The sequence below is a fragment of the Chroicocephalus ridibundus genome, chromosome 1, assembly GCF_963924245.1.
Source record: "Chroicocephalus ridibundus chromosome 1, bChrRid1.1, whole genome shotgun sequence".
Classification (NCBI taxonomy): Eukaryota; Metazoa; Chordata; class Aves; order Charadriiformes; family Laridae; genus Chroicocephalus; species Chroicocephalus ridibundus.
In genome coordinates this window covers 61,518,768-61,543,737 of record NC_086284.1, presented here as the reverse complement: position 1 = coordinate 61,543,737, position 24,970 = coordinate 61,518,768, and the positions used below count along the sequence as shown (strand labels likewise).

At 40.5% G+C, this 24,970-nt stretch overlaps 1 protein-coding gene across 1 annotated transcript in view; it reads right to left on the bottom strand.

The window, feature by feature from the left end:
• The window catches only part of PCCA (propionyl-CoA carboxylase subunit alpha), a 294,043-nt gene that overhangs the window by 73,508 nt on the left and 195,565 nt on the right, over window positions 1–24,970 (bottom strand). The window lies entirely within an intron of this gene.

Below are 24,970 nucleotides of genomic sequence, written 5' to 3'. Positions count from 1 at the left end.
GTGAAGAGCAAAAATCCTGAGTTCTGAAGAAAATGAAGATCAGAATAGCTTTAATGACACTTCCGTTATTCTTCCATTGTATAATACTGCTTAAAAACACACATCACGCATTCAACACTGTAAGAGCCTCAGAGGAAGAGCTGGATTATAAAAAAAAAAATAATTTACTATACAGGGGATAATATAATTAATGATTAGTACTTGTGACATGTTTTGAACACTCATCATGCTATCCAAGGTAGGTAAATATGATTTCAGTTATATATTTTACTATAAACAGAAGAAGAATCATGGCTGGCTGATTTCCCCCTCTCTTAAAGTCTCAAAAATATTTTCAATCAGTAAATTACAAACAGTACTGACACAAACATTGCACACATTCTTAGTAAACTAGAAGAAAATTTCTGCATTTAGAATAAAAGCTGAGCCCCCATTTTGCAAAATAAAATTTATAAAGCCTGCTCTTTTAGATCTCAGACTAATCATTATTTCATCTTACAACAAGAACAGGCAACTGGAATCGTAGTGTAACTTAAAAGAAATCCATAACAGACAAGTGCAGAGGAGTGATGTGTAATTTCATAATTTTAATTCAGTTAAGAGGAAAAAAATCTGGCTTAAAAAACCCTCTAATTTTATAGACTTTAGAACACAAAATCTGCCTTTTAGTGATACAATCTACTCTGTTTCTACAGGCTTTAACTATAAATAAAGTTACATGTAAAGAACATGAAGAAAAACAAGTCATTTACAACGGTTCACCAATAGGCCAGATTAGCTGGCATGCTTCAGGGACTTTACGCTGCTCCAGTGACGCAAACCAGCCATAAACCTGGCTTGAGTTAAGCCAGACCTGCAGCTGGTTTGCATTGCCAGAGCTCCGCAAAGCAGCTGGAACACGCCGGTGAACTTAGCCTGCTCTCGGCAAACCTGAATCAGCAAATACTGCCTTTATTGAGAACAGCAGAAACATCTGAAAAAGACTTTCGGAACGGGGAAAAGCAAAGCTGGTGCTCTGTCTCAACCCTCTTTGATTAGCAACCGAACTTTGGTAAGGCAATTATTTAAAAAGCTGTCTGTCACTACCGCTATAACCAAAGGAAGACGGTCTGCTCTGAAGCCGGGGTCTGAAAACATCGTTTACCACGTTTCTCCGGGGAAGGAGGGGAGCTGGTACGAACGCTTACCAGGCTACTGTCCACCAAAAAATCTTCAACTGTACGCCATGTCTGTTGCGCTGCGGGATTTACATGCAGCCTCACAGAAAATCTATAGCCGATATCTACAGTCAGTCCTAGCAAAGGCTCTTCCAGTGGCAAGATATAAGTCAATACCTCCACAAAAAACTCAATTTAATCATTAGCTCTTTTGTCACTGTATAGATGAACAAAAGAAAAGTAAACCAAGTGTAACACAGAGGTAAATGACCTGTTTAAAATCCCTCACAAGGGTCTATGTGATTCTAGCCATCATTAATTCCAGATGATGTTAGTATCAAAAAATTTCTGGTGGAAATCACCCCAAAAGAAGAGACACAAGCAGTCAGATGGTAGATCTAAACAAGCCGTGGCACTCCGGGAATACTACGGCTGCCTATGTGCAATAGAAAAACCAGCAGACAATACACTGCCTCTACAATGTTTTCCCCATGCAAGAAAAAATAAAGGACCAAAAGCGGGGGGGGGGGGGAGAAGGTGTTATTTGAACTCATGCACACCCCAGTAAACTGCATCAGTCTTCACACAGAATAGAGCTACAGGCTCTTAGGCTGCTTTCCCCTGGGCCACAGTATGTGCAACTGGGGAAGGTGATGCAAAGCCAAGAGGATCACAAGGAAGTTGGCGCTCTTGGCTCCAATAAGTAGGATGACAAAGCCAGGAAGTCAAGTCATCGAAAAAAATGAACAAGGACTTGGGGTAAGAGATTTAGCATGTAGTGAGCATGTTACTTTCACTACAAATCTTCCTTCTGCAGCTTGGCAGCCAACAGCCCAGCAAAGTTAGTTGGTGGACATAGGGGAAGAGATAAGATGTTTGAAGAAATTGTCAGAAGTTTGCATTTGCCTTCATTTCTCCTCTAGTAATGGATATGGTAATAGAAACTAACAAATACTGCAATAAACCAGGGCCTTTTTGCTTTAGTCTCGGGGGGTGGAGGGGGGCATGGGGATGACTAATGAAGAGTTACATTGACTATTTCCTCCTTCATTTTGTTTCTGTGCTCGTAAGACAGCCAGGAACAAATCATCACTCAATGGATACTAACACTTGAATTGTAGGGAGGAGATCCCAGTCAAATCACTCGCGTAGTGTGCCACGTTGTGCTTTACACCACACCTATATAGTCTAGCTTTATTCTCAGCTACTCAGTTCCAAGTGTGTGCCCGTGTGTCTATGCGTGCGCATGCACAGAGTGCTGTGTTCCATGAGGGAATTACTCTATAGTAGCTATGGCTGTTTGAACCATTGCTACACTGCATCAATGTGGCGATGGATTTTTCTTTTTTTAAATAGGATTGACTGTCCCTGTGTAAGGGCATATAAGATAAAAGCAGCCATGGTCCTCCTTTACAATTATTTCCAATTCAAGAGCTATTGTAAATGAGGTCTCAGAGAGAAGAATGACAAGTCCAAGACACGATGCTAGAAAAAGGTCAACAGCTTACTCTACTGTCACAACTTTGCAGACTTTCGCTGGCATGCACCTGAACTACACAAGTAGCAGCCCCTTCACCTCTTGTGGACTGAGTTCCTGATGTTCAGCATGATAGGTACCAGCTAACCAATAGTGCAAAGAGCTGCAAAGCATAATCTGCATTCAGTTTCCTTTAGAGAACATCATTTGGCATTCTATATGCATGTCAGGCAATTAAAGGAGGCAGCGCAAGCCTGAATGTTATAGCCCTGTTAATTTACTAATGCAGAGTCTCGCATACATCTGGCACATGTCACTTTTTTTCTCCTGGAAATGAAGGTGGTTTTCCAGGAGACTGGAGGGCAGCTCAAGCATTTGTTTCCTGCCTGATGCTTCAAAACATTATGCCTGAAGTTCCTCATCCCAGCTCTGAGTCTGACTAACTTAAATCTGCTTGACTTAATCCCATGGTTCCAATTTTGCCTTCCAGCACAGTGTTTAACTCAACTTTAACTTGATGCTTTTGCTTTAACTCCTGGGCTAGAGTCCTGGCCCTAACTACTGGATTATGCCACCCCTACCCCGATTCCTTACACCTCTCAATTCTACCTCTTGCGATAGCAGGCTGATGGCATTCCCTAGTCAATCAGATCAACCAAATGAGAAGTCATCCTCTGCAGAGCTGTCCTGCTGAAGTCTTTCTCTGATCAAGACAGCTGCCCGTGAAGATGCTATCTTTCAGGAAAACAGATATTACTATTCACAGGAGATCTATGAATATTCAGTGTCATAGACTCCAATCCCTTCAACTGTCATTAATTTAGCTGTAAATCTAAGACACATCCAGTGTGCAGCAAGGACTCTGCAAACTGACACCTTAAAATCATCCTGCAAGAAAGGAACAATGATAGCAGGCATTGCTGTTGTAAATTTGAGATAGCACACATGTTTCAGGACTTTCCTCAAGCCTACGCAAAGTAAAGATGCCCTCTTCTCTGGGAAAAATAACCGTCTCAAGCAGAAACCCCTTAACCTCCATTACTGCTAAACACCACCACCCATGCCAAATAGCAAGGAGATTCCTTTCATTTTTATGAGTCAGGTAAAGGATAGGTACTGCTTCTTGTGCAGGAGAGGGGGTGGGCAGAGTACTCATAGCACAGTGTGGCAATAGAAGATCCAGCTGTAGGCAGCTGTATTCAGTAAAAATTCACGTGCAGTCATCTCAGACTACGTCAAATTGAGTTGGACGAAGGAGCTTTCGGTTTCCAGTTTTCACAAAATTCCTACAATTCTCTTCTAATCTATTGTCCAGCTAATAGAGAAGCACACAGAATGGAAAAGGCAAGTGAAGACTGTTCTGTGCCAAAGCTATCATCCCTTACCTTTTGCAGTCCCACATATCCCTAGAAATGAGAGCAGAGTCTTTATGGCGCTGATGAGTCTAAGGCTTCCCTTAGAAGCATGACACATGGAACCCCAGGTATTTTGTAAAATATTTTGCTAGTCATCAATGTGAAAAAAAACCCTCTTTCCCAGTCAGCAGGAGAGCTCAAACACTATCTTGCACCTCCCTGTATATTCCCAAAGCTAATAACCACAACACATTTCCTTATCGTGAAAATTACCAGCCAGCTGGAGGTTGTAAGCACTTGTGGTCATTTGCAGAGTTGTCTTGGCAATTATTGGGTCTTCCTACACAATTTTCTCCAACTCCCCCACGTTGCCTTTAAGTACCTTGAATAAGAAGGGAGTCATATCTGCCACATTAGGAAATAGTATCAACCAAATAGTACTTCACATGTTGTCGTTCATAAACGCAGAGAAACCCATAAAGATTTCCCACATGGACAGTTCTTACTAGTTAAGCTCCTTCTTCTTGTATATGCTTTTTCTCCCGTTCTTTGAACCGTTTTTGCAGTGACCCAGTGTCTGATTACCCATGAAGCGTTTGACATTTTTCAGGGTCATGTCCTGGAAGCGGTGACAGAGCGTACTCTTGTCAAGTTTACAGATGGCACAAAACTGGGGCAAACGCACTCTAGGGCAGCTCTGCCATCCAGGGGGCCTAGACAGGCAAGAGCAAGGGGCTAATGGAAACTTTGTGAAATTCAAGACAAATTGTTAAGTCCAGCATGTGGGAAGGAAGAACCCATTGCAATGATACGGGCTGGGACCTGACTCACCGGGGAGCAGCTCCGTGGAAAAGGACTTGTAGCTGTGGGCATTCATGCCAGCTAGACAGGAATGAGTGAGCAGCATGCCCTGGCAGCAAAGGCAGCTAACAGTGTCCTGTACTCTGTTAACAACAGTATAGTTTGCTGACAGAGGGAAATGATTAGCCCCTCTACTCAAAACTCAGACCGCGTCTAGATACTGTGTCCACAAGAAAAATATTGACTTTGTTTAGCTATACATAGTTCCCATTAGCCCATTCCTCTTGCCTGTCCAGGTCCCACTGGGTGGCAGCATTGCCCTTGAGCAGCTTCCCCAATTCTATGTCTTCTGTAAATTTTATGACCGTGCACTCCCATTGCCTCCTCCAGGTCATCAATAAGGTTGTTGAACACAACCAGTCACAATATAGACCCTTGCAGACCCTTGGTGACCTCTGAGTAGAATACACCCCATTAACCATGACCCACTGAGCCTGGCCACTCAACAGGTTTTTTTATGCATCTGGTTGTGCGAGATGGTGTCAAAAGACTTGTTAAAGTCAAGGCAAGTGACATTCACTGCTCTCCCCTAGTCCACAAATCCTCTGTATAGAAGGCTGAGAGGTTGATCAGCCTTCAGCAAATTCATGCTGACTGTTCCCTATCACCTCCTTCATGTACCCAGAAATGTGCTCCAAGGGTACTCACTTTATACAACTTCCCAGGGACTGAACCGAGGCTGATGAGATTGTAGTTCCATGGAGTTTGCTTGTGGCCTTTTCTGAAGACTGGTGCAACATTTGCTTTTCTCCAGTAACAAGGGACATCCCTCAACCTTCATGATCTTTAAAATGTATAGAGTGCAGTCTTACTACTACATCAGTCAGCTTTCTTAGCAATCTTGGATGCAGTCTGTCTGGTCCCGTGGGTTTCCATGCATTGAACCCTCCCAGCTGCTGACTTCATCTGCATATCTGCTTCCTCCCTGAACTCTTTCACTAACAACAGGGGCCTGGGAGACCTTGCTGGTGAAGACTGAAGCAAAGAAATCATTACATGTCTTGGGCTTATCTGTACCTGCTGTTACCAAATCACTTGTGATCCCTTTGTTGACACAGCATTTCTCCTTTTCGGCTTTTTATTACTAATGCAGTGATAGAAGCTCTTCTTGTTGCTCCTAACTTTCCTTGCACCTGTCAAGGTAAGCTTTGGCTTTCCTAACGCCATCCCTCCACGCCTGGACAATTTTTCAAAATTTGTCCTTTGTACCCTGTCCTTGCTTCCACCTCTCAAATGACGCCTTTTTGCATTGGAGCCCTGCCATTATACCTGTTCTTAATGAAGCTGTTTACCTGATAAAGGTGATTATTTTCCTGCGTATTCTTGCATTTAGAAGATTCTGTCCTTAAAGACTTGCCAGCTTTTCAGAGCTCTTTTGCTCTTCAGAGCTGTCTCCCGTGGAATTACCCCTACCTGCTAAATAAATAAACAAAAAGCTGAAGTCCACTAGCCTGAAGTCCAGGGTCTGTACCCTGCTAATCATGTTCCTCACTCCCTTCAGGATCCTGAACGCCAACCATTTATTTCGTGGTTGCCACAGCCATGGTTGTGATCGATAATCATGTCTTCAACCAGTTCGTCCTTGATAGTAAAATAGCAGATCGGGCTGTGTCAACACCAGTTCACCTAACCTGTATCAGTACCAACCAGTTAACTCGAACATCTTCAGAAATCTTCCTCCTTGCATCCCACCACGTTGCCTTTACAGAAGATGTCAGGGTTCCCTATGAGGACCACATTCGATGACAAAGAGATTTCTTCCAGTTGTTTGAAGTAGTCTTTGTTTACTTCCTAACCTAGATCAGGTGGTCTGTAATGTACTTCCACCATGCTATTTTAATTTTTTTTAATTGATCAAGTCAGTAGCTTTCACCCGCCCAAGTGATTTCATAGTCTGGATATTTGGCTTTCAGCTTCTTCGTAGGCACAGAATGATTTGCTTTCCCCAAACCCACGGCAAATCTATAAACACAGATGGTCTTCTCCTCAATCTGGTCAAGGATCCTTCTGGCCCCCAAGCACTCAGAGTCATATCTCTGCTTCATAAGCTCTGTCCATTCATATTTGCAACACAACATACTTGCTTGTGCTGGTCCTTGTGCTAGCTGTGGTGCATACACAGACTAGCATGGATCTGAAGACACTGATGGGATTAACATCCACACCAGCAACACGCGCCAGTCCCTCTACCACCATCTCCACTCTGGCTTGCACACAAGACTGTCATTAAATCCCCAATTTTACATGCACAGGTCATACAGGCTTTTTCAGGGAATTCCCACATTGACACCACTTTCAAGATGACTGGCCTCATCTCAATGAAGAAAGAATCAAAGCTGAAAATGCCATAAGAAGAGAGGCTTCTTACTCTTGTTTCTTCCATAAATAACTTTTTTGTGCTTTCTTCTGAAGAAATTTGGTAGATGGATGCTTCCTTTAGCATGCTAAAATGTCCTAAAAGCTCTGCTTATCACAATTAGCAACGGTCTTAAAACCTGCAAAATTAACTGACAAAATAGTACATGCAAGAGCAAAAAGGACAGAGAGACCCTGTGGCCAACAGTGCAGTGTATCAAAAAAATCATTAAAATGTCACAGAGAAGTTCCTTTAAGCCCGAAACAGTGGCTTTCAAATAAAAACCTGAATTCACTGATGCTTATATGACAGCAATTTCTTTGATTCAAATTAACCCATTGGTTTAGCTTGCATTTTCAGCTTGTAGTTATTGACAATATATTCACATTGGACTGACCTTTTTTCTTCTTTTCTTCAAGTGACTGTAAGGTTAGCTTTTTGGACTTTTGAAGTGGTTGGCCAGAAGCTTTCAAAAGGAAGGTAAAGTATGTGAGTTTCAATCTCATTAAAAAGGCTTTTTTTTTTTTTTAAACAAACTTTCCTTTTGTTCATATCAGCACTTACTTTTTTTAAAAGACCCCAAGAGAGAGTTCCAGTCTATAGATCACTTGTCCTGAAGAAAGCTCTGTTAACTATTTATAGATCATGTCCTTTTGTACCAAACTAGATCAAGCAATTTGTTCAGCGCATGACTGCAGGAGAGAAATTCATTTGCTCTAAGTGTCATCAAGGCAGCCTTTTACCTGCTATGAACAAGACCAGAAGATCTGAATTGCTGGGCTTTTACTTCAAATGCACATTTTGACATTGTGTGAGGTGCCATCATTTCTTTCAAGTTTTCAAAGTATTAAGCACATTCATGGAATGGGCAGTCCTTAATCACGAGAAGAGCAAATAGCCCATAACCACTAGAATAAAGCAAACACATGTGCGCACATTCAAATTCTCTTTTCTTTAAAGTAGCACATATAGATGCAAATTACCATTAGCTTTCGTATATCTCACTTTAGAAATGTGAGCATGCCAGCCTGGAGACCAAGGAGAGCAGCATACAATAGGCATCAGCTCCTCAGTTTAACAACAGAATCGAAACAATATGGGAGAGAAGGATGGCCTTCATCACCTCTGACCAGCAAGGGCTTTCTTCGAGCACCCACCAGGGAAGTGATCCTCTCTGGAAAACCCAGTAGAGAGGCTGTACACAGCAAAAACTCTCCACTGTGGCAAATGCTTTTTTTATTACTTCCTTTGTAGAGTCATTATTAAGACGACATCTCGTATTTGTAACCTGCCTGAGCCCACTAAAGTTTAAAAAAAAAAAAAAAAGAAAAAATAAGTTAAAAATACAGCAAGAAAACAAACCAGCTGTTAAAATACACTGACATTTGCTAGAAAGAGCTTCAGATGCAAAAAGCACAGCTGGTTTGGGGAATATGGGTGTCTATTGTTATAGGACTAGTGCAGAAGAGAAGAAAGAACATGCCTTACTTTCTTTTCCAGTTGGCTCTACCAAAAGAAATGCCCTGGCTCTGTCTAGCTAAATATGCTCCAGCCTGGCTACAGGTATTGCTTCGAGATGGCTGGAAAATGGAGCAGGTGGTTCAAATGGTATCGCTACAATCCTGTGGGTACAGGGCTTTTTCAAAGTTGCACTGCACTCCAACTTTCCTTAGCCGATAGGGTAACATGGTGGGGATATTCTCATTTTCTCTCTTGAAAAGGGGTCTAGCACAGACACCAATGACAGACTATGGGTCACTAAGAGCATTATGCCAGGAGTTAAAAATACATTGGTAAAATAAATAGTGGTAAGGTAGATACTGCAGTTTTAGTAGCTTTTTTAGTCATGATTCATGCCTATGTACTGAAATCACTATGCACGCCTGATTCTAAATGACTTTCAGTTGCAGAGTTTCCATTTCCAGAATGACCATGAGCCAGCAATGTGCCCTTGTGGCCAAGAAGGCCAATGGCATCCTGGGGTGCACCAAGAAGAGTGTGGCCAGCAGGTCGAGGGAGGTCATCCTCCCCCTCTACTCTGCCTTGGTGACGCCGCACCTGGAGTACTGTGTCCAGTTCTGGGCTCCCCGGTTCAAGAAGGACATGGAACTGCTGGAGAGGGTGCAGTAGAGAGCTACCAAGATGATTAGGGGACTGGAACACCTCTCTGATGAAGAAAGGCTGAGGGATTTGGGTCTCTCCAGTCTGGAAAAAAGAAGGCTGAGGGGGGACCTTATCAACACTTATAAATACTTAAAGGGTCAGTGTCAGGAGGATGGGGCCAGGCTCTTTTCAGTGGTGCCCGGGGACAGGACAAGAGGTAATGGGCACAAACTTGAGCATAGGAAGTTCCACCTAAACATGAGGAGGAACTTCTTTACTTTGAGGGTGGCAGAGCACTGGAACAGGCTGCCCAGAGAGGTGGTGGAGTCTCCAACTCTGGAGACATTCAAAACCCGCCTGGACACATTCCTGTGTAACCTGCTCTGGGTAACCCTGCTCTGGCAGGGGCATTGGACTAGATGATCTCCAGAGGTCCCTTCCAACCCTATGGTTCTATGATTCTTTCCCTTCAGAGGCATGCAGAGATCCCAAGCCCTATCCCACTTTAGAGTATAATTTCTCAAAGAGTAGAATAACATTATCATACCAAAGTGCCACTACAAAACACGACAGACTAAACCTCATCTATTTTTTTTAAGCATTGATCTAATACATACATTAATTTAGTGAAAGTTACGCAATAAGTATAGAGAAGCTAAGAACAGATTTTAAAAAAAATAAAAATAGAGCAACCATATCACCAGAAGCTGGATCTCAGGCTTACAGTCAAGAATTAATGAATTCCTGCCTTGACTGACAATGTGCTGCTGACAAGTCATACATAACTCTCAAGTTTCTCATTTTTGTTTTCTTAATTGGGAGAGAGGGCTGTGAATTAATACTGGCAATCTGGGAACTCCCAGTACCACTACCCAGGTATCTATTTGGAGAAATATCATCGGAGGATATAAATTAGGAAGATTATTTTTTAAACTTTTTTTTTTTTTTAAATAAGATGACAGGCAGACCAACATATGCACGCACACCCCCAACATTAAAAAGAATTAAATTATTCATACCTAGTGGTTTCCTTTCTATCTCCTTTCTACACTGAGAATTATGCATTAGGTAGACTTCCATGTCTGGTCTAAACCAAGCATGCCACAGCAATTTGAAGAGCATTTGAAATCATGAGGACAGTTCATCAACCAAGAACTGTTATACTTCGCACACCATTTACAACTTGATACAGAGATCCAACAAAGTCGGCAGGATCTGTACTCGACCTCTGCCTAGCTGTGTAGGGTGGCTGCCCGCACTGGCCAGAGTCTGCCACTGATTTCCAGTACTTTTCCTATTGCACTAGCATGGCAGCAAGGGTATCATCTCTTCAAATTAGTGAGCAGCTAGAATAAGCAACAGTTAAAAAAAAAAAAAGAAAACTGTGTCTTTGATTTGACATTGTGTAGTGACAAGAAGAAAGTACAGTGGGCAACTAGGTATGGATTTCATCCAGCAGTTCCAACCTGCTGCTCTCAGCTGTCACAACAGGATATAGGTCACCAGTAGTCCTTCAGATATCCCCAGCCCAAGGTTACTCAACACTTAAACTAAAAGCTTTACATGGAAAATATTTGCTGTTGCAAATCTTCTCCAAACTGCCCCAGATGCTTCAGGACAATAAGCATCACACGGAATCAAATCCGATTCTTTTAAAAGCCAATTCTATTTTGATATCATCTGTGATCCAGTGTATGCCCTGCAGTCAAATAGCCAAACAGAACACTTCTGTATGCTGTATCAATCCACTGGATTAAGGAAAAACAAAGGTAACAGCTAGACTAGTTATATGATTTCCCAAATATAAGAAAAATAGTGGTTGTAGGAGACCTTTCTTACAGCCAGAAGATAAAAAATAAGCATTGTGGAAGAAGAGACTAGATGCAATAAAAAAAAATACCTGTAAACCTATTCCCATCATTTGGTTACTTTCCAGGTTTAATAATTTCAAAATCAAAGCAAGTGTTTTAACTGATGACTTTCAAGAAGCCAGTCAGAAGCAACAGCATCACCAGATGTTTACCAAATCCCTTCCACCATTCCCTGGCTCCACAACCACACACTTGAATCATCTCTCTTGGGCATGTTTAACCAGCATCAAGACAACAATACTGATTTTTATCAAAACACCCCAGCCAATCTTGCAGGGAAAAGAAAGAACCGCAAGGAATTGTCAGGAGTAACAGTTGGCATATTTCCTCTTTAAAAACCCTTCTAGCTTTTAAAATAAGGCCAGAAAAAGGGAGTGAGAATGTCACTGCTCCAGAGGTGTCAGTGATAAATAGAAAAGGGAAGAACACAGACGGGTGCACAAGGGACAAGCATGCAAAGGTGATGCAGCAGGGAGAAGATGAGATACCAGAAGAATCACAAGCCACTCACACAAAAGAGGAAATGCTAAAACGTTTTGAAGCGTTTCCATAGGCAGAACAAATCAAGTCATGTAGCAATGTAAAAAAGATGTTTACATCTAATGCTATTTACCTTAGCAGTTAATGGGATTGCATTGTCTATGTTAACAAACCGATTACCATGAATTCACTCAAAAGGCAGAGAAGTACTGCTTGTGAATAGACATCTCTTCGAATTCAGTATTTCCTCATGGTTTCAGCTACTTACATTTAAATAGGTGATAGTGGCTTGCTACTGACTTTTACCAGGGTAAACTCAAATTCACCATGCTAATACAATGAGTTAAATAAGAAACAATATTTCCTTCAAAAACACCATATAAATTGAATTCAAGTTCTTTTTTATGTTTTGGGTTGAACAATCTTAATTACATTTTTAGCACATAAAAGTTGATATGGAAACAGTTCCACAAGTTGTTTGGAACATTCAGTTTTCCGATCTGCGTAAATGTAGGGGAAAAAGTGAAGTGCACACCCTGAAATAATTTGGCATTAGAGACAGATTACCTACATCCTTTAGCACTGAACAAAGATAATTTCCTCAACAGAGAAACCTCATGAAGTGATTACAGTACTGTGACTACAAAACTGCAGTCAACACCTGCTAAAGAACCTCTTTATTTTAATCACCTATAAATATTCAGACTTTGGGCAAATCAAAAATATATTTCTTTATAACAGTTGTCAACAAGAACATAATAAGTTTTATACTGTCCTAAATAAAACATGCAATCGCCACATATTAAGCTGCATGTTTACTACAACACCGTGAAATTCCAGAGACGTGAATTAGATATCAACTAGATACTAGATCAGAAGAGAACGCACAGAGAATACAAAACAATCGTGAGATCTGTTTCTCAGGCAGCAACGAATGGGGCATCCTGACACCACAGCTTCTATTGCCTTTGACAGTTTAATTACCATGGGAAACATATAGACTTTTTTTGAAGGTTTTGTCACAAGAGACTTATCTTTCTTAAAAAAACATGTTGTGGAGCTACCTTAAAACATCTCCTGGGATCTTTCAGAAACCCCATTAATATTTCTTGTATACGAGTAATTAACCTAATTTTTTTTTCATCTTTTTCTAAAAACTTGGAAGACAGTCTAATAGCCATCATTTCATATTCTCCAATGTAGCCACAAAACACCAGTGAAATTACAAAGATGGGAAAATGCAGGAAGTTTACCTGTGGATCATAACGCTTCCATATTCAAAGACCTACCAGTGCCCAGAGACAATAACATTTTCCTGCTCTTCCCTAAAACGAAACAAGGTGACAATTCCTGAGCCCAGTAAATCTGTCTGGGCTCTAACATACATTGAAATGAAAATCCTTCAGATGGCCCCTCTGCACCCGACGGGGACCCTCGCACGCTCATTGTATAGAGATTCCACCTTCCCAGTCATTTAAAACTGTTCCCACACCAGAGCACAGAGATGCTCCAGCCAGGGATCAAAGAACAGGAAGATCTCCATGAGAGAAGTTCCTTCTTCTCTTAAGAGACAGGAGAAGAGCCCAATGCAATGCCCCTGAACTAATTCTGCTCCTGTTTTCACAGTAAACTCTGTCAGGGGCATGCCTGCTCTTAAAGCGATAAACCAGTCCAAATCAGTCAACGAGATACTACAAAGACAGTATATAGAGACTGTGTAGAAACAATCGGAGTTTACCTCCAGTGACGTGCTACAGGGCAGCAATCACCCGATCACCTTAATTTTATTTTAAAAGGTGTGAAATTCATTCTGTCTCACTAAGAAGCAAGACTGAATTTTGATATTGTAATAGAAAGAAGTAGTTGGAAGCATCATCGAGTCTGGAAGATACAAGACAAGAAATCACATTAAAGATTTTGCTCTGTACAAGCTCCAATTTAGAAAATGCAAAATGTGTTCTTTGAAGAACCAGGGCTTTAAGCAGTCTGCACCTAAAATCCAATGAATCAAAGCAGCTCATGTGGGAAATATAGGAGATGGTGAATGAAACAAAGCAAAACCAAACCAAAATTGTTAAGGCTTCCTCAATATTTTAAAAGAGTTTGAGAGGTTCTATGCAAGTATATCAACGGAAATGTAACATACCCCTGGTGCAAAAGTAGGTAAAATGAGAAATGAAGAAGTTGACGGAAAGTTTTTTAAAAACTGAACAACATTTAAAAAAAATAATCCAAAAGCAAATTAGAAACACTGGGGAAAGTTACCAGTATAGATAAAAGAAAACACCAGCAAACAAAAAACAAGTTTGGGATTCAATAAAAAGCCAATGCAGCTAGTGTAACCCCAGGTCAAAAAAGCAAGGGACATTATCTCAGAGCAGGGAAATCACAGTCCCTGTCTATATAGAGGCCCCACCTAGAAAACCATGTTAACAAAGTTAATTTCACACATTAAAAAATCAAACATATCATAAGTGATAGGGACAAGACTATAAAGAGCCTGGTACAATTGTGTATCCATAATTCAAGGCCTCGTTATTCAAAAGGTAGTGACGAACTGAGGACAGCACAGAAAGAACAACAAGGATGGAAGGTGGGCTTGAATATACTGTTATAAAAAATGGCAAAAAAGTTGAAAGGGTCAGCGTTCAAATTATTAGCAATGGACCTACATAACGCTCCACCATCACGCCTGCTTCCCATTTAAAATGATCCTCTAGACACCACCGTGTCCAATGCTCTGACTTACAGATAGACTTCGGCAAACAGAGGATAGGCACGAATAATAATGATTTGAAAAATCCAAAAATCCAACAGGTGTAATCATCATGGCTCTTGACTGGTGTGAGTAATAAGACAGAATTAAGGAGAAAAAAAATTGGATGTGTCAGGAAGAATCTTTCAAGCCAATGAACAAGAAACTTGTGAACGAAATCCACCTCTGCCTCACTGGTCAGAGCTTCCCCTACTAGCTGTGGGATAAAGGCCCAAGAAAGCAAGCAGGGCTGTCACTTCAGATTTTCCTTTTCTGTCTTTCCCAAGCACAAGGACACAGATGTTTTGCAGCACTGCTGCTCCTCTGTGAGGGACTGGGATGATCCTGAGGTCTGAGAGCCAAGGGTCTGGGCTTCTTCACCCTCTGCACCAGGTGGGATGCAGCAGAGGACAGACAGGAAACACATCACCACCCCAGTCCTGATTCTTCTCAAAGGCTTCCTCGTAACGGAGTTGTGCATCAGCCTTACGCGTGTTTCTGGAAGATAGGCTTTCCTTAACCCTAAGCCATTATTAGCAGCATTTAGCCTGCTTAAAAACAGATACTATTTTGCCCTAAGAATAATTTCAGTTTATCCTGTATTTTAGGAACTTTCAGAGTAAGTTGCAGAACTTCCCATTGCACGTTATCAGCTGCATGAAGTAATGAGCTGTGTCTGTAAACACTCCTTTAAGCAAGCTAGTTAACCTACTGCTCCACATACAAGGGGTCAGCAGACATGAACGGAAGATTTGGCTTGCTTCAAATATTTAAAATAAAATTTTTATCTAGAGCTAAACAATGTTGAATGATGCTAGCACGGTATTTTAACTAACAAAAGAATCCAATAAGCTTTTGTGAATGCCATTGATAGAACGGCACATGATACTACAAGAGCTATTAGGAAGCTACTTCTTGGAAATGAATGATAGCACAAATCACGGACAAGTCCTAGGTTTCATTTGGCCATTAAATACATGTCATTTTCAACTTGCCACTACTTGCACCTCCCGTAACAATTATTCTCAATTTCTTTTCATCTGTCCCATAAAAAAATGATTGCTTCTGCTTTACTTAATCCTCCACTTACATCAACCCTATTGTTCGCTTCCTTCCCTTTCATCTTCTCCACATTAATTCCCCACATCGCTTTTGATCTAGCTTTTTGTTTCCTTTTTTCCCCTACAGATTCTTCCTGATGAAGAATTTACAGGCATAATGTTCATCTGACGTGCATGGTGATATTTTATTGATTCGCTACTCTGTCTATGAGTTTTGTATAATGAATAGCATTATACAAAACACAAGATGGGTTGCCTATGCCTATATCTTGGATCTTAAAAATCAATTTAACTGAACTTGAAAAATGCTCCATTTTATCGGTAAATATTCATATTTAATTATAATTGGAGTAGCATATGCAAGGAGCAGCCAGAGAAAACAAACATTTCCTCCTCGCAGTCCAAAGAATTCCTCTTTGCCATAGTGGCAAGCCAAGTAAATAGAATAATTGCAATTTTCACTGCTGGTAAATAAGAAATAGAAAACCTCTCCAGGAACTGTTCTGTGTGGCTGTAATAAATGCCCACAGAAACAAGCTAACCTGCATTATTCATCCCCCTGCTGAAAGGATGGTCCTTTTAGAACTGGAAAGATGCGAGAAGTGGAACAGCTGATTTTAGCTGTAAGTTCATTTTAAATGTGTGCTATATTTAATTTTTAAGGAAAAAAGGTATTTAGTTCAGACAATTCTTAAAACTTAATGCTGAATAAACACAGGTTTTATGTTGATAAATTTGCAGCAATACCCAAGTATATAAAGCCCTCAAAAATTATTTTACTTACCATATTATACTTTACTTACTGCAAGATATATAACCCAAGCTAAATTTTGTGTTTACTCAGTTGTATCAAAACCAGCCACTGGATAAAAATCTCTGAGCAGTCCCAGTAGTAGAAAACAGGCCGTGGCTCCCTTTCTTCCAGCCTCCCAGCCAGCCTGCAACTGTGTTCCTCCTCCCCATTCGGTCTCTGGCCTTGTAAATCTTGCATTCCTTCCTGCACTAGTACAACACTAACAAAAAAAGGGGCTTTAATCGCTCCCCGCTACATGAGAAGGGCAGAAGGGAGGGTGGCTGCTAGCTCTCAAGCTGAACTCAACGCTAGCAGTGTTCGTTAGTCCAGAGGTGGCCAGTGTATGTCCTTCAAAGGAGGCAGGTACAGAAACACCCAACCCATCGTGTGTCAACAGCCATAGGCAGGAAAGGGATGACACCACTTCACCCCAGGCAAGACACCGGAAAGTCCAGGCATGCGCAAGTGCCAACCCTCTACACGGTTTTACTAGAAAAAAAAAAAAAGAAAGAAAAAAAAAAAGCACCTGAAGTCTTCCAGATACATTAAAGGTTAATCCTGGATTTTGATGAAGGCGCCCCGGGAATTTAAAGATCAACATACCATCTGCATACAACACTCTGTTCTTCTACAGACCTCAGCTGGTTCTTTTGTACACACAGTGAATCATTGGTATATGTTTATCACTGCACAGTCACAATTAAGGCAAGGTTGGACAAGTTTAGGGAACTAAGCTCAACCATCCTGCCCCTGCCCCAGCTGCTGCTGGGGACAGTCAAACACTTTCTTAAAGGAAAGCTGAAAGTACTTCACTAAGGGGAAAGATCCAAAACACAGGTTTTAGGTCTCCCCACTTTGCTTTTACCTGTTAGGGTTATTTTAATGAAAACAGAGCCTTTGCACTTGGCCATACCCATCACCTCTCCTAATCCACAAACTAAGCTCTCCCCATAACACGAACGCTTCGTGTCTGCCTGTACAAGACGATGACTTGGCAAGAGCACCATTTGGTATGATAGCCACTGGCCACAACACGGTGGTTGCCTAACCTCTGTCTCAGTGTTTTACAGGCATCCTAACAGAAAAAGCTTTGGGGAAGGACTGGAGAAGAAGAGAGTAACTTTGTAATGATTAAATTGAAATGCTGTCTGTTGTCTTTCTAGCCAATAGATGGTAGAATGGAAAACTTAAGTATTCCTGAGCTTATTAATTTATGTTAAGAAACAATAACTAACAGTAAAAATCCTTCATCACAGATAACTGAAGTTGACAAAAAAGCCTATTTTTTCTGCTCTTAAGAAAGCCCAGGAAACAAAATTTTCTGTCCACCTATCTGTGCCGATTTTCAAAGCAATCATACTTCATTACTGCCAGCTATGAAGACTGACACACATACACACCTTTGACAGTTCACAGGTGAAGCATCCAGGAAAGGTCAAAATACCTAGAACAATCAACAAGATCAGCTGTCAAAGCCCTAAACACATAATGAAATGCTAAAAATTCTGACACCGAATCTTTTATAGCTACAACATGACAACACAATAAAGCAAAACAGATCTATTTTATTTATTGATCTTCTCATCAGTCTTCAAAAAATTTTTAGCACGTCCCTGAATAATAATTCTATGAAAACTGAATTCAGACAGGCTCATTCTGTGACTACAGACCCCATAAGCTAAAGCACCCATCATTCTGGTTTACTGTTAACTCCTATTGTCTACAATGAATGATCGCCACTTTTTCCACAAAGGTAGCTTAAAATCTGTAAATTTTTAAAAAGCTAAGGAAGCTCTCTATTTTGCATCATAGCACCTATTGACTACAAAAATAATCAAAGCTTGTTAACATACATATAAAATGTAATTACCTGGCTGCGCATTGATCTTCACTGTGGGGAGTTTCCTTGTTATAACCACAACAAAGGTGGTGTCTAATGATAGTAATGGCAAGTAGGACTGGGAAAAATGAATATTCAGAACTGTATGATTAATGAAAAGAAACACTCAAAATCCCTGGAGTTTGATGAACTTTCTATCCAAGAAGCTGCCAGTTATTGCCTTCAGTTTACAGGTCTTCTGTTTGTTTATAATTGCAACATTTGATCATTTTGTAGCTTTGCATATCTCTTTATAGGAATCTAGTATCTTCCTGCCCACGAAGTGGGGACTTTTTGGGTTAGCTTTGATGCCATTAAGAGTGAGGCCCTGCGCACTGATATTTTCTGATACAAAGAATTTCAGCCACCTCACAATGGAAACTTTTCATACATTTTTCCTCTGCACAGACAGATAATGTAAAACAAAGAGGGATATCTCTCTTTTCAAATTCTCCAATTCTTTCAAAGTATCAAGCCATTACACTACTTGCTACTTAGAAAAAAAAGTCACAATATAGATACATTAGTATTTCATTTCATGTCAAATATGTGCCAATTTCTTCTTCTTCACACATTTTGTTTCCAGACAAAAGACGGCAGAACTGTCTTATAAGTGATAAAAACTGAATACACTTACGACACAGACATATATTCTGTATCTGTACCCTTGCTGAAGGCATTACTTCAGTTAATAAAGCTGAAACTTGCAAAATCCTCCTCACCATTATGTTATGGAGAAAGGAACCTTACGTCTTCTGAATAAAGCACCTCAACTAAGCGGAAAATAGAGGTTTGAAGTACTTTACTCACCTAGTTGTGAATTAGGAGAATGTCAAGATGGCACTGTATCAATAGGAACCCTGGTTTAACTGCTTTTACTTTATCTGTTGCTGTGACTGACATGGGACGAAGTGGGGACTATTCGGAATTAAGCAATCCTTTTGTGTAATTCCAAACTTTATGCCAAACTACACATTCCTGAAAGCCCTATTTATTGTTATTTTTGTCTTGAGGTGCATCCTGCTTTATTATAGCCCTACAAATGAAATCTATGTTTTATGCAGTTTGCTCATTGTAGAACCTGCACAGCCAAACACAATAGAACTGAGATTTGCATCAACAGGTGCCTGCTGGGACATAGGCTATAGTAGGCTAGTTCCACCTTAAGCTTCGGCAGCCGCAAAACTACAGTAGTAACTTTAGAAGGAAATATTTGTGGGTCTTATGAGTTGTTGCCAGAATTACAACAATGAAAGGATAGTAAAAGAGAGGGCCTCTCCTGTCAAAGAGTGAATTTTTACTCTGTTTCCCAAATCTCCTATTAGAAATGAAATAGTGATTCATTTCATTTTGACAGCAAATGTTTTAACAGTAACTTTTACAGTTACAATACCACTTGAAGTGAAGGAGTCTGCCAGCCCTCCCCACCCCTGGAAACAGACCACTCTATCCTTTGTTAATCTTCTAAAGGCTTAAGATTTTCCCGACTGCAGCCACAATACCGTTCCAGTCCCCTTAATCCAGCTGCTCAGTGCAGAGTCCATTTGCCTGGGAGATCCGCATGCTTCTGGTGTTAATAGTTCATAGACAAAGAATTCTCTCCATGAGAACATACCATTTGTGACATGACTGTGCCATTTACACAGATGCTGCTGCTGTGTTGAAAACCACAGTGAGAGCATATTTGTCCTAAAAAAAAGTTTCTGAGACTTGATAATGAGAGTGTGGTATCCTTCAACACAAACCAGGTAAAGCTCCCTTTCTGATCCGGCATGAACCACGCTCTCTCCATGGGGCTGCCTGCTGGCAGGTTCCCTGACATAAAAAGCTGGCAGCTGTCGTTACACATTCACAATGATTTCACCCCTAAATGACAAACTGGTTCCCAGTGACAGGACAAGGGTTAACGGGCACAAGCTGGAACATAGGAAGTTCCGATCAAATATAAGGAGAAACGTCTTTACGGTGAGGGTGACAGAGCCCTGGAACAGGCTGCCCAGGGAGGTTGTGGAGTCCCCTTCTCTGGAGATTTTCAAGACCCGCCTGGATGCAGTCCTGAGGGATGTGCTCCAGGCAATCCTGCTCTAGCAGGGCAGTTGGACTAGATGATCTCTAGAGGTCCCTTCCAGCTCTGAAAAAGTTCCATGAAAATTCTGTTAAAAGAATCTCCAATAAACTCACTAATAAGAAAGCTGGAAGAGGAAAAGGAGGAGTTTTCAGCTTACACCTACTCTGACGGAACCTATTTCTTCTCATTCCCCAGATTCAAGCCAGATCAGAGTAAGTTGTTGAATGTGACGTGCTCTTCACACTCAACAGGGTCTTTCCTTTTATACATGTGGGGGGATGGATGGATGGATGCTGACGTGAGGCAGACAGACACTGGCCACCCAAAGAGCTCTTTCAGTTATAAGGGTGCATCTCATCTTTGGCCTGGAGACAGCAAAGTGCACTACCCACAAGCAATTTAAAAATATTATGGCGGACTTTCTTTTCCTTGTCACTCAGGAATCTGGAAATAACTGAAAAAAGACAGTAACTCAGATGGTAACTCAGGCATCCTTTAACTAAGGTAGGCATTGTCTATACTTTTCAGTATGGAATTGCACAATTCCTACAAGACCTTGAATGTTGAAGCACTTCAGGGAAAAAACTGTTTCTGTGGAGAGAAACCTTGGGCAGGCTTTTCCTACAAAAAAGCATGCTTCTGATCCATGAAGTAACAAGTGCCAGACATTCAGCAGTTCCTCAGTGAGAATAGAAAGACTTTATCATTAAAATCCTTTTACCAATCAGCAACCAATGACCAATTAAAAGAACATTTAAATACTTTCTCATGCAATTAAAACCACTGAACACCTATTTCCAGTAAAATGGATCACAAAATTAGAAAGCTGCATGTACCGTGAAGTTTCAGTAAAAGCGCGAGAATTTTAGAGCTTTCCACGATTTTAATAAGCCACTTCATTGCATTAGATCTGATAGCTAAACTGTCAATATCCAACATATCTAAAAGCCTCATTTCCTCTGTCATGCAACGTAGTGCAGAATGATTTAATAAGACCATTACCCTTAAATTTACAGAAACAAAAAAAAAACCTCAAGCGCAGAACAATAAAGATTTTATGTCTTATTCCTAGTGTTGCAAAAACCACTTCTTTGAAAGTACGACATACCCTTCAACCACCACTTTTAGTCCAATAAATATATTTCTTAGCCTTGGATGCATGCAGTCAAAATGGAGATTATCCCTACTATTTTAAATGCAGATGCCTTACACTGAAACAAGGGAAAAAAAATAAATCCTAGTTTTCCACAGCAGACTGGGCTAATGATAAAGTTTTCATATAAGTTAAAAGACAGCATGCAACTCGGGGCAGAATTCCTACAGCACTGAAGCTCAAGGTTATCTAAAGCCAAGAGATTGTTTACACAAAACATACTTCCTTAGAAAGGCCAAAAGGTGCAACCAGGGAAAGAAGAAAGAAAAGAATGCAACAAAAATCACAGCTCTCCCCAGTTGAGAGATTTAAGATACTACGAAACAGTAATAACGATATCCCTTTTTAATAATGCGCTAATATGATTAAATAGGATGCATACATTTATAGAAGTGTGCACTTAAACACATACACCAAAAATTTAAAGATAAAAATACAAGTGTGGATATCCATGCAAAAATCACACAAGAAGCATCAATGTACAATATCGGCACAAACAGAGTGATCCCTGCCATTCCTTTCTCACAAATCACACGGTATCTTTATCATCAACAAAAACGTTAAATGACTTAACATTTAAAAGAAACCAAACAGCTCCATCATGCCCTAATGATCACCACCTAAGGAAACCATCCAATAAAAGAGTCCTTGTCTACATAATCTGTTTCATTCCTTCAGATCAAATAGTGCAAGCCAGGATGGTTACGTGCATAGGTAAAGACCACCCACACATATGTACCACAAAGCCATATCAAAGCTATACGTAGAACCCTCCTTGTCTGTGTTTGCTTTAGCAGAAAATAATGAAAACCCTCTTTGTAAATAACACTTCATACGAAAAGTATCCTAAGCGACAGGCCTTAACTCTGTATTTACAATGTCCTTGAACTTGAGAATAGACATTTTATCTTTTTTAATTCTCCCTTAAATTAATTGTTTCTAAAAGGAAGAATACACCAGTTAAATGAATGTGTCTATTTTTTTTGCTTAAGTCAAACAAATATTTAAAGCAGTGGGAGAGGATAACAGATTAATACGTGCTATTGGCATTACAGGAGTCATTCGAAGTAAAAAGGGCAGCGTGGAAAAAAAAAAATCAGGATACCTGTTGTGGAAGATGACAAATAGCAATAAAGGCTGGCAAACTCAGCTGGAGATAAAGGGTACCTTACAGGTGAAAGGCTCAGACATCTCTTTTCTTCCCAATGTTAATTAATCTTCTACGTGCTTTGCACAGATTGGTTTTTAATGTCATTACTTAACAAGAAAAAGATTTAACATAGTAAGATATACTCAGAGATTATTCCAGGTCATGAAGCTGTATCTAAATCTTATCGTTTCCAAAGTTACCTGTGCTTTTTATTTACTCTTCAGACATTTCTTAGGGATAAGACCAAATTGCAAAATTTGCACTGAGCTTTCTTCAGTACCGGTGCCAATGACAGGCACCGCTGATACGAGGTTCAGAGCTGAAGCGCTATGTTCCAGTTCAAATGCAATGCAGGCTAGCGCTGTTTTAATGAAGAAAAAAAAGGCTCAATGAAAAAAAAGTAGTTTAATTGAAAACTACACCAAACTATGTCATGCGGATTAAAACAATACTTGATTTAATATTTTAAAAATATAATTAGGCCTAAATGAGAGAGAAAATACAACATTATCAGATTTTGAAGAAATAATATGTCAGCCCGTGTTGGTTTTAATTCTGAGCTAGAGAAGATTAATAGTAAGTGCTTCAAAATTCTAAGTACTAATATATGCTGCTAATTAGGAAAGCATGCAACAGAGATGAAATATAACCTAGAAGACCAAATGAGAATTTATACTCTGAAGTAATTTCATCTGTTAATCACTCCAGCTAACTGTACCAGAAGTAAGCTTGCTAAAATGATAAACTAGTGGAGACCAGTAAAAAATTGCATCTGAAGAATAGAAAAAAAAAACCCCAGCACACATCCACAGAAAGAGCTAGGCACATCTACTAAAGGAGATTAATAGTTTCAACTGACTGAAAAATGCCAGAGTTGTGTGTAACTTCGAACATACTTCCTACTGCCATTTTCAGAACAGTTTCCCACCTATTCTGGAAAGCATTACTAACGTTGAACTTTCTGGGGCTCACATTTAGCTACTGAAACAGCTTCTGTTGGGAATGTGAATTGTTCCAACAGATTCAAAAGATCCCACTCAGTAATGCTCCTAAAAGCATTCATTCTTAAGGCCATCTAGGCACTTCAGTTTAAAGTACATTTTTGCAATGCAAAACCATGTATTGTCAATTGGGATTTAAGACATAAATTACAGGAAACCAAATAATGAGTATTTGTACGCTGCAGGGTCAGCCTGAGCAACTTTAAACCACCTCTGGTTCACTTTGGACTGCAGATGTATCCAACATAATGGGCAAACACGATTTGATCTCACCACTGACTTCGGCTGGGTAGACTGACAGACTGATTGTGACTGACAATGACCATCCCCTGGCACTTTCCCCTCTGTTCCTATTCCTATCAACTCACCTATTTCAGAAAGTTTTCCTTTGCCAAGGGCAGGAAAAATCCATCAGCCGTGTAAGGGAGAGGGTCTGTTCCTCTCTGTTTTATCTTAAGAGTTGCTGCTGACTTGTTCAAGGGCATCCTATTGTGGCTGGTTTTGTTCTTGTCCTGTTTAACTGTTGGACAAAGGAGGCCCAGGCTCTCAGTTTCCCGAGATCTGGATACACTATCTATCTCTGTCCTTCTCTTTATTTATTGCTGTTATCTTTAAACAACAAAATTGGTCTTCATTCTTGCCTATTAAGTGTTCAAGGTCAGGCTGGACCAGGCTTTGGGCAGCCTGATCTAGTGAAAGATGTCCCTGCCCATGGCGGGGGGTGTTGGACCAGATGGTCTTTAAAGGTCCCTTCTGACCCAAACCATTCTATGATTCTATTTTGCTGACCATAGCTTTCTGGTAGCTTTCTATTGAGGATTTAGATGATAAAAGACCCTAAATTACTCAAAAGTATGTTTGTTATAAATTAACAATATGCAAAGCTCACCACGATCAAAATAAAGACGCCAGTTTAACCAAACACACTTTTCATTAAACCATTTCCCTCCTCTCCTATCAGCTAGGAGAAAACACTAAATTAAAACGGGATAAACCGTGCATGCAAGCCAGTCTGCTAGCGTCAAACAGCTGGGCTGCTCCAACAGGGACAAAGGGGTCACTGTGTGAAAATACACAGTGATTACAGCAATAAAGGAAACAGCTGATAGAGGTTAGATGGTGGAAATAAGAGGGCAGCTACAACAGAAAGACAAGGTTGGAATGAAGACAGAAGGAGCACGGGAGGAGCAGAGGAAGGGCCTGCCAAAAGGCATGGGTCTGGGACATGGAGCTATGGCATGAGAAGGAAGGGAAGGGCCTTAGTGCCAAAGTTCTCCGACTCCTCCCATCATCACACTCCATTTTCAGTTTCCTACAACTCAGATGAACTCTGACTATTTGGGCTGAACTGTCATTTAGAAGTGATTTCAGAGAAGGGAATTTTCAGAGAGAAATATGCAGCCATTTCTGACACAGAACTAGAATACATTTTTGTCCACATTACGTTCTA